Consider the following 11,581-nt stretch of genomic DNA (forward strand, 5'->3'; position numbering starts at 1 on the left):
ATAGCCTGCCAGCTCAGCAGAGATGTCGAATTGAGACAGAGAGAGGGAGAGAGAGGGAGGACTGGAGTTGGTTAGAATGCAGCCTCTCACTGTCTGACAGTGCAATGGCATTGGGTCAGCACCCTGCAGCATTATAAGGTTGAGGTCAAAGGTCATTGTAATTAAAGAAAAAGCTGAAGAGGAGGGGTTTCGTTCTGAACAGTCAGGGCAGGTCTGTTGGCGCTGGGCTCTGGTGGGTGAAAAGGTGTAAGACAGAAATGCATTTAAATGACAAAAAGTACTTGTATATGCATCATGTACTAATTCTGAAGGTAATTAGCACTCCTAGTGCTCAGTCCTCCCACATGGACACTGAGCTTTGAAGTTTTTAATGTGATTAAGAGATCTCCTGGTGACAACATCCTTTGCAGCACAAATTGAGGGAATCCATCAGTGGCATTCTTAATTTCCAATCAAACAAATCAGCATTTTATTTCATGGTGTGAATTCTCTCTTGTAGATTTAATATGAGTTGTGCTCTGTGGCTGCAAGAGGAGATTCACAGTGGAGAAACACAACGCAATGTCGTTTGGGCACAGAAGAACATGAGCTTCGTCTTCACTAAAGGACCCTCCCTTGAAGTCTCTGTGCCAACAGAGTAACCTCTGCCTTCCTTTAAAAAAATTTGCACATGAAGACATGCCTTTTTCAAACATTTCTCCTTATAATGAGAATTTACAAATTCAATAAACATCTCTAGGTTGAATTTTCACTGGGCTAAAGTAAGGATATTAATTTTTTCCTCAATATTTCAAAGATCTGAGAAATACATCCATCCAGATACATACAGGGCAGACTATAGAAAAATATCAGTCAGACATCAAATTAGATTTTGAGCATACACGAGACTGCAAATTTTAATTTGCCTTATGGTTGTTAATTATTGTTCTCCGGAAAGTTCAGTTTAATGAAAGGTGTCCATTATCTGTTAATCATCCAATTAAACTGACTGAGCAGATATATGCTGTGCTGGTACAAAAAAATTGCTTCATTTTCTGTGCAACTCCAATATTTAATTAACGCCTGCCTCTTTGAATATGTAATGCTTTTCCACAAATTAATTTTGAGAAAATATTTTCTTTGCAAACGAAGAGATTGTTTAAACAATGTCTTGGTCTCCTTGAGCATCTGTCATGGTTATGCAACAACCCGCGGTCCCGCAATAACCTGGGTTTGTTTGCGCAGACCTGAACAAAGACAGTCACAAGTTTCAGCGCTACCTGCAAATGCAAGCCCTTCAGCAGGTTATCTGTGGCATGTGGACGAAAAGTACAGCTGTCCAACCTTGTGGACCTGCTGGCATGAGTGCAGATGGAGTAACTCACGCCTAATTCTCATTTAAATCCACAACAAATCAGAGCATTTTGTGTAGGCCAGAAGGACACCTGCAGAACTGCACATGGACCACATGGAAGGCATCTTTACATGGTTTAAGAGAACTTTTCAGCTTAGTGAAGTACAAACAGGGCATCAGGCTTAACACTGGTAAGGCAGGAGCTGGGAAAGAGCTCTGTGCTGCTGCCAGAAAGTTTATGCAAATCTGGGGGTTTTTCATGAATCTGAATGACTGTGCCTTTAACTTCCCGTGGAGAGCTTTTCTCTGACCTCTTGCAATCTTAGAGGTCAGGTAGTTTACTCAAAATATGCATATGTAAGCAAGCTATAATCTTTAAAAAAAAATGTGTATGGTGTTGAATAAAAGTCTTTTGTGACCAGATATTTGAATACTGAAACCATCTGAAATAAAAAAATATAATTCTGTGAAGGCATTCTAGTAATGGCCATAATTGTAGAAAATTTGCTATTTTATGTTATTTTAAACAGCAAACCACACCTAACATGGTGATCAGATCACCAAAATTCAATAAGTCGGATGTAACAAGGTTTTAATTTGAAATATTACAGGGGAAATCGCTGAACAATTGCTAAGCGCTCATGGAATCTTTGGGAACATTCCGGAACATTCTGAAACAGTAGAAATTTAGTAGTGCAGTTCAAGTGTATTATACCTCCACAGAGAGTGCATGAGAGAGAAACACAAACAGTAGCTAAATTTAACTGTTGGCTAAGGTTGAAAAGTCCTTTCAAATCGACACCCACAACCTTGACAGAAGAAAGGAAGCAGAAATAATGGATTCCGGTGGGGGGAACTGATGAATGGTGGTTGTGCCATAAATCTGTGTCAACAAAGCCACTAAGATGCAGTTATGGATGCTCTGAATGAGCTAATTTGATATCCCTCAGCCCGACCATCACTTATTTGTAGTTGTGTTCTCTGGGGCTTCTGAAGTTTGTATTGTGTGTGTGTGTGTGTGTGTGTGTGTAGTGATGCCCTATACAGCTTTAAATTTTGGATTACAAAAGACACATTCTGACATTCTGGTTTTCTCATTATAACCACATAAAAACAGTTGCATTAGATTTTAGGCAACAATTTGAGATTCATGTATTACTGCATGTCTTGTGCTCTCTCTGTTCATACAAATCTTAGAAATCATGTAACCATTGTATAATATCTAGGTTTGAAATCTACATATTAATAAATAAAGCGATAAAGTGAAGTGATTGTCACATGTGATACACAGCAGCACAGCACATGGTGCACACAGTGAAATTTGTCCTCTGTATTTATCCCATCACCCTGAGGGAGCAGTGGGCAGCCATGACAGGCGCCCTGGGAGCAGTGTGTGGGGACGGTGCTTTGCTCAGTGGCACCTCAGTGGCACCTTGGCGGATTGGGATTCGAACCGGCAACCTCCTGATTACGGGGCCGCTTCCTTAACCGCTAGGCCACCACTGCCCCAGTTATTAGTACATCTTGGTTGGATAAAACACTTTATTAAACGGTCCTTATTTAAAATAAAAAGATATTCGGGACACATAGAATTTCCTTACCTGCACAAGCAGACATGTGCATTTACATGTGCATTGACCCTAGGAAAAAAAGAACTGGATCAAAGTAAATAGAATGACATACTAAAGAGGAACTGTGGGCAGCCGAACAGATCGAACTGTGGTTATTAAAGAGACTGCACTCACACCGCAAAAACCAGGACAAATATCAACTGCAAACAGAAGATATTTTGCCAAACATTCGTCCATGCAAACGGGGAGTGCAGTCCATTCTTTGAATTTCTCACTTCAGCAGAGTGACAATAAAGGAAATTCTCCAGCTGCTTGCATGTCAGTTCCCTGAGCCTCAGAGGTATTCATTTGCATCTTGAAAGATGGAACCTGAAAGTGATGCTTTTTCTTTCTTTCTTTCTTTCTTTTTTGAAAGCCTTAAAGTAGGAAGTTGAAAAGCAGAAGGAAAAGCAGTGTGGGTCTCTTGCGCCAAAGGGCCATCAGCAGACATGCCAAAGCCCTTTCTCTGTGTCACCATCTCCGACTCAAAGCTCCGCTCCTCTGATAGGGAAAGATGAGAGAGATTAGAAGTCTTTCCCACGATGAAACGAACCCTAATTAAATGACTGAAAAAGAAGTAATAATTAAACACCTAGAGAATCACGCTGCATTGTCACTTATTTGCAGCAGATGTGTGCAAGCCCAATGCAGAATACAGCCCAACCTTGTTTCCATGACAATAGACTACATGGTGTTGAAGCATGATAAATATCAGGAAACACCAATTATATGTATTAAATGCACCTACCGCAGTCATTAGCTATGCCCTAAAGACGTGAAGTCCCATCTCTGAACAGAAGAAGATGAAAACATCAGGAGGAATTTCGGTAGTCTGGTGAAGCATTAAAGAATTTATCCTCAATGGTGAAAAAAGTCTAACATTGTTTGACAACTTAAAGTTGTCCAAGGACTTTTATTCTGAACTGGCATGACTGACAAAACAACACTGGAAGAGCAGCACCACGCAAGTGCCACCACGCAAACCCCCTTTTTTGGAAAACCCCTTCCACAATGCATTATAAATGTATAGCCAGGCTAATAGCTATACGTTACAAATGCAAATACCAAATACCATCTGGAATGAAATGCATTTTTTTATATTTTCTCTTTTGGCTGCCAGTGTACATACTAATGCTGGACAAAATAATTAACAGAGGTCCACTGAAAATACCTTCCCACAAAGAAAACTGAGAAAGACCAGTCAAGATGCTCCATGTATTTACTTCTATGAAGGTGACAACATTTAGAATTAAAAAACATTAATGCAGCTACATGTATTTATGGACAACTATTGAATTTAAAAATTGAAGAAAAGAAAAAAAGGTCTTTTGTTCATTTTTCTTTAATCTGATTAAGCATTAGAGCACATGAACAGATTGCTTCATTTCTGCGGTTTTTGTGTTGAGAAGCTATGACTAACTGAAACAGAAATGCTCATTGTGCAAGGGTATCTGGCAACATACCATAATGAACTGGCAACATAAAATGTGCCGTGATTAGGTATTGTGTATTTCGTCTCATGGCGAGCAGAGTTGTTTGTCTCCATGAGTGACAATAATTTCGCCTGACACCTTGTGTCGAAACCTGATTTTCATGTCATTATTCCTTGCTGGCAAATCTCCCCAGAACCTGCGGCTCCTCAGCACGTCGCCGCAGCCCTCCAGCCATCTGAGTGGCAATCCTGTCTCCTGACCCCCGAGCACAAATCACAAACCGGTTTCCCATCAGGAAGAGGCAAATAAAGCGTGAGGAGCCAGTGTGAGGGAATGTGAAGGGCCTGTAGCCAAGGCAGTGTGTGTCGATGCTTAACTTTCTTTAGAGAATTTCAATGTCGCCATGTGTTGTTCTCCAAAGTGTGATGACATTTAGAGAACGATGAAACCACAGCGATTTCCCTCAACCTCGCATTGCTGCACTTCACTTTGATTTATCATTTCATTTATCAAGCCGTACTGCCTGGCTTTTATGTGCACAACCCAGTCGTGTTCATTTATCCTGTTGTCTTCAAATGAAGTCATCCATTTGATGGCGTACTCCAAGAACATTATGTAAGGGATGATGGGATTGTAAATGAGTGTGTGTGTATGCAGAAAGTGGGCCCAGTGGGACCCTGCTTTGGCCTTCAGTTTGTCAGCCAATAACCAAAAGACAGAAAGCCTAGACATTCACAAGATGAGAGATTGACATAGAGGCAGAGAGATGGAGAGAGATGCTAAAGAGGTAAGAAAATGAGAAATAACAGTAGTGCATAGTCCTAACAAGCTACTCTAACCATGCGGTCTTCTGAAAAAACTAAAAATATTCATGTAGAGAACTTACTATTCATGTTGTTACTTAATGTTAGCTGGACCATGAGGATTCGTATTCTGCCTTGACAGTCCCAACGGTCAATATTTCTGATCTTAATCTCAGATCTTATTAAGCACAGCACAGACCCAGTATTTTTGTGATTTTTCTGACTTTGATCCCACAGGTTCAAATCCCAACGGTCAAACCTCCCACTCAAAAGTCATCATCGACTCATTGTTCTCTTAATGACTCAATCAAGAACATTGTTACAGAACAGTTTTACAAAATAACGTGAGAATAATAAAAGGCACTTAACCAAACGCTTCATTTGACACATGTTTTTTGTGAAAGCGCTACAGAGCAATTTAGTAAAAACCTGCAGGTTCTCCATCTCCCATCATTCATTACATTGTTCAGGTTTGGTCCCCATGAAGGTCTAAATGTGCGAGGGCGCCAAAGTCGGAACTTTTATAAATGGATTTAGTAAATGCTTTTGACACTTTCAGTGAACAGGAACCTACTGTAAGCTTCACTCCAATGTACACAGTTTGGATCTGGAAAAAAAAAAACAATAATTAGAAACAAAAGTGCTAGAATGATTGATTGTGGTAAAACAGTGTTCTACACTTTACTCATACTCCTAAAAAGGCAAAAAAACGTATGATATTGTCAGCTGTATTTTTCTAGACAATGAAGTGTCTGATTTACCTAATCTTGCACAATTTGTAAGTTAGGTTCTTAATTAATATTCAATTTAGTTTAGCCAATTAGCATTCTAAATTGCATTTGCTTTAAAATGATAGGGAAAACCAATATATATGGAAATTGTGGCAAACTGCAGTTTACTTTGCAATTTTATGGGGTTGCTCTACTCTTCAGCACAGTTGTTTTGGTGGAAGACTGTGTATTGCTGTATTATAATTCTTTTTTAGAATTGATATTATTTCCCTGGGTGATAAGAAATAGACAAACATACTAAACAATACACATTACACAAACATATGAATATTTCCTCCAAAACTACAGACAAAGATCATTCATATCCTCCAGGGGTGGTATGGACTTTTTAATAAGTATTCAGAGTGTCCACAACATGCAGTTGGAGGTTTTCTGCTGCTTGTTTCTCTATTCTCTGGCAAAGATTTGCATTGTATGTCTGTATACAGTCCCTGGCTGTCTTTCTCTTTCATTTGGGCAGGAGCGTGAAGAAGATTGTGAGAAACTCTAAAAAAATCTCTCAAATGGGTTCATGTTATTATGGGTTGCCAACATGAAATAAACCTACCTTGACTGGCCAGGATAGCCTTGAATTCAATTGCATTGAAAGGCAGGGTATGTTATGGATTTAATTAAGCCATGTCTGTAGCGCTGCGTACATTTTCTTTCAGTGTTAATCATCCATAAATCACTGGTCATGGCTGAATCAATATAAGTCCAAGTTTTAATTGCACATCTGCAATCCATTTTAGCCTGACAGGATTTATACTTATATAATGATTACATGAAAATGTCAGTAGCTTAACAAGGAATATAAAGAGAAAATCCATGCCCCATATTTTATACATACCATAGATGGCAGATGAGCATATATTTCAAATGAACCTTGAGACAATCCTGACCTTGAAGTAAAAAATAAATAAATCGCTGCAGCAGTCTTGAAAAAGCCTTAAAATGATGTTACTGCAGTAGGTAAATGCATTCATGTATTTCAAAGTGTACATATTTTTGCATTTGTGCATGTTCTGCACGAGAACTCAATGCATACTGAGCAGGGTTGGAGGTTACATTGCTCGAATTGCTAGATTCTTTCAAAGCAGTTCGCATTGTGATTGCTTCCGTCCCACACAGGCAGCGCTTCAAATCAATAAGGACAGTTACAACTGATAAAGGTGCTCAAACCCCTGGGGCACAGAGTCACATGACCTCAATCAATAGTCCAGAATGCATTATTCAGCTCTAAGGCACCCGCCGCAATTTCTCAGAAAAGCGTACAATATTGCTGTGGAGTGTTTAAAGGCTTCCCTTACACACTGTGTATTCACACCAAACAAATAAAGGCCACACAATGCACAATCCTGCCGTGCCATTTCGGAGATAATGAGGGCTACAAAATATTGCAATTAGTGTAAAATGATAACACGATACAAATTAGTTCATCAGGGCCCTCTGTTGTAGAGCCTCATATTGAATATCAATGAACCTCAGAGCTGTGGGCCCAGGGAATTTAGGCTAAAATTTGCATTCGCTTCAACAAAGCTGTGTTTATTACACCTCAATGGAAAAAGAAGGGTTTTAATTTTTTTCTTTTTTTGCAAGGTTATAATGCACAATGTTGAATTCAGGAATTGGGATGATATAATTGCATCTGTCAGGATACTGATGCAGGGCAGTTCCATCCCTTCCCTCACCTTTAATGCTTAAATATGCATCCGTTTAAGGGAATCCTTTCTCTCTGACACCAGTTTACTGCACACATAGAATTATGGAGAAAAAAAGCATTTACATCAAGCTACGTGGTTTGCAAAGTAGTTCCAAAGCTGAAAAAAGAGGAAAAGAGGGCTAATGAACTTGCATCACATCTAATGGCTCCACCTGTATATCTTAAAGACTATCCGCTGCACCTCAGGGTGCTACTGCTGCTATCGCTTTGGCAGATAAGACCGTGCTCTCTGGCATTTTTCTCATTTGAATTATTTATGAGTTTTTATTTCCATCTCCTCTCTTAAAGGTAATCAAAGAGGTGGTAATTATCTCAATGAGAGGACCTTTCAATATAGCTACAGGGCTCTTAATGGGAATTTGCATTTATAATAATTCAGTGTCTCCAGCCTTTGCTCCCTGAAGCACTATGATTGGACCATAAACAGAGAATTAAATAATTTCTTTAAATAAGCGTAACTATCTACAGCCTTTGATAGACTATCTTCATAGTTTAAAGAATGAAAAAGATACTGATGAAATGACTTCAAGGTGATGTCAAACTAGAACGAAGCTAAAACTTCCTAATGTCTAAAAAAAAAATCTGCATATTATAAATCAAGCAGCCTTTTTAAAAACTCTGAAGTTGTTTGCGGAAAAGAAAAATTATTTGGTTATAAAAGGGTGTCTGCTGAAGTGATGAAGGGTGGGGAGGACTGAGAGGAACTCTACTGGATCTGTAACCTTGAGTGAGCGTTAGATAAAGGTGACCTGCCATCTCCCTGTGGTGATGGTGATGGTGGCTTGATGGAACATGCATGGGTGCACGGTCATTGCTCTAAATTATTAAAGGAACACGCATCAGTCAGCCTTCACCACACATTCGCTGAGAGTGAAAGGTGACATTTTTCACCAGGCCCATAATGACCCAGTACGTACACAGCAGCTTTAATACTTCTAACTGTAATATGCTATGGGAAGAAATTTCATTATGATAATTCATAATGTGTTGAACTTTTCTTTGTCCATACTTGCCCACTATCTATAAGCGGTTAATTCACATCAGGTTCGCGGGTGTCAGAGCCAATCCCAGGACACTGGGTGTATCCTGGGCAGGGTCAAGCCCACCTCAGCATCATATTATTATGCATAAAATATATTATGCTCTGAATATGTAATTGGAACTGCTTACACGTTATATAGTTTTAACCCACAAGTCAGCATTCGCTCACAGTATGAGGGCCAATTATTGATTATTTAACTCTGTTAATTAAAAAACATGGAGTTATTTGTTCATTTACATATATAAATAAATGTAGATACTCCAGCATAACACCTATGAATTTGCAAAGACCCTGTTCTTTGACTGACAAGAGTTAATCACAAAGAAATCGAAATCCGTATTCATCCCCACCAGTCTTCAACGCTCCAGATACCCTGAAAAAGTCTGGGATCAATTGTGGCAAGCTTTAATTCCATATTGCCTGCTCTCTCTTTTATTATGGCTTTTGCTATTTAAAAGGCTATGTGACAGCTTGTTTTCTTGTTACTTTGACTTGATAAAACATCTAATTGGATTATTATTACCTTAAGTTTTTGCCTCTCAACAAGGTTATCCATCAGAACGCATTTAATTACTTGGAAAGCAAACACTCCGGAGGGCTGCCTGTGGGCAATGTGTCCAGAATTGTGGGACGCATTAGCCAATGGGTAATGGCGATTTAGCAAGTGACACAAGTGACACATGTGTTTTATGGATGAGCTCCTCGCGACTCTCTGGGAATAACTGTCTAAGCACAGCTCCTCAAGGAACAAATTAGCCTTTTGATCTGCTAATCAATGTGGAAAGGCAGGAAAATTTAATACTGGAGATTCTCTTGACGGGCAGTAAGGCAAATAAATCACCCAGGAGGAGAGAAAAAAGGGCGACAACAGTTGAAAAACAGACATTTTTTGCAACTATACACAACAATTTCAGTGTTTTGTGCATTCAAGGGGTGAGTACCATATGAGTTCCAACCCAGAGGTTCCCACGTCTTGTCATGGCCGATGTGCAAATGTGTTCACAGTTCATAAATATATTTATATGCACATCACTACCCAATTAATCATTTTGCAGATTTAGGGTCAGCCCGATTAATATTTAGTTGACCACAGAAGATTGTCTTGACCTCTCTTCCCTTAAATTTAATTTAAAAAATCTACCTGATCCTCTGAACCATTTAACACATGGGGGAATTAAACACTCCCCTCCTGCATTTTAAGATAAAAAGGCCACTGTCTTTTTTTTTTTTTTAATCGAATTGAGAAATTCTTTCCCTTCTTACCTGATGCCTCTGGAAGACAGAGTGTAAAAATGAAAATAAAGAATATGCGAGTCGTGAGCCAAACTCTTTGTTCAAATGATGGATGGGTATTGATCAGAAATTGGCCAACTGGAGTAATTGTGAAGCGGTGGGGAAAGCGGTGTCTTTCTCGCGATCGAATGTGATCCACAGACCTCGTATTACTGCGCCCAATCAATACCTGCAGACACCAGACACATACATCATCATTTTCTGATGACATGAGAGTTGCTGGGGAGAAATTAGATGCCAGTCTCATGGTGTGACGACAAAGCAAATATGCATGTACACAAATATACTTACCTGGCAGGGGAGATACCGTGATCAAGAAGGCGGTTCACCCAGCACTTTGTGCTGACCCCTGCGAATTCTCCAAATGTGAGAATTTTTTGGGGGCAGTGGTGGCCTAGCGGTTAAGGAAGCGGCCCCGTAAACAGAAGGTTGCCGGTTCGAATCCCGATCCACCAAGGTGCCACTGAGCAAAGCACCGTCCCCACACACTGCTCCCCGGGCGCCTGTCATGGCTGCCCACTGCTCACCAAGGGTGATGGTTAAAAGCAGAGGACACATTTCACTTTGTGCACCATGTGCTGTGCTGCTGTGTATCACAATGACAATCACTTCACCTCATATGCACTTTCTGAACACTTTAGCTAAGTCTTAAGGCTGTAGAACACCAATCTGGACATCATCTTGACACCTTTCTTGACAAATAATGAAAAATAATTTTAATATAAAAAGGTGCTCTCTTGCTAGGTCAGTTACAGAAGTCGAAGCGAAGTTCATGTAGTGGATATGTCATGACTACGGACTTACGGGGGAAGGAAGCGCAGAGGTTTGACATGTTGGGAAGGGGGTTTTATTACTACACAAACAATAAACACAAAGAAACAATGGCGCGGTGGCCGAAAACAATTTAACTTAAATAAAGAACATAAACTAACCCGTAGGCGTGTGGCGATTGCCAGAACTCAAATTACAAACATACACACTGTTGCCAAATGAAGTTCACGAAAATGCCAGAGACCTGGAAGGGGCGGAAATATCCGGCATTTATGCGCCGTCAGGATTGGCCACCGGTGTTGAGCACAGCTGACGTGAATCCTGACAGAGCCCCCCCTCCAAGGGCTACGTCCTCGGAGCACCAGCAGTACCATCAGTGGAGGTGGCGGGGCGGACGGTGGCAACCACAGGGCTCCTGCCCTGCGGCCTGGCTCCCCGGCATGGTCCCGCATGGCGGCCCCGGACCCTCGGCCTGGCTCCCCGGCGTGGTCCCGCATGGCGGCCCCGGACCCTCGGCCTGGCTCCCCGGCGTGGTCCCGCATGCCGGCCCCGGACCCTCGGCCTGGCTCCCCGGCATGGTCCCCCATGGCGGCCCTGGACTCTCGTACCTGCACACAATAATCAGGGCAGATCCATCTGGGTACGTGCGGGCCCTGTCTCCACACGTCCCCTCTGACACGTCTTGTGTCACCCCCTGCACGGCGCAGTAAGATTGTCCTGGAGCCTCCGGTGACTGTTCCAGGCACCCCAGGCTGTTGCCTTCTGGAACTATGCAGCCCCTCTCGCTGCACGGCCCTGGTGCC

General features: G+C 41.2%; 1 pseudogene; it reads left to right on the forward strand.

The window, feature by feature from the left end:
• Positions 1-10,290: 10,290 nt before the first annotated feature.
• On the forward strand, positions 10,291-10,395 carry LOC114767574 (uncharacterized; annotated as a pseudogene).
• Positions 10,396-11,581: the final 1,186 nt, after the last annotated feature.

Source organism: Denticeps clupeoides, chromosome 17 (genome assembly GCF_900700375.1).
Source record: "Denticeps clupeoides chromosome 17, fDenClu1.1, whole genome shotgun sequence".
Lineage (NCBI taxonomy): Eukaryota > Metazoa > Chordata > Actinopteri > Clupeiformes > Denticipitidae > Denticeps > Denticeps clupeoides.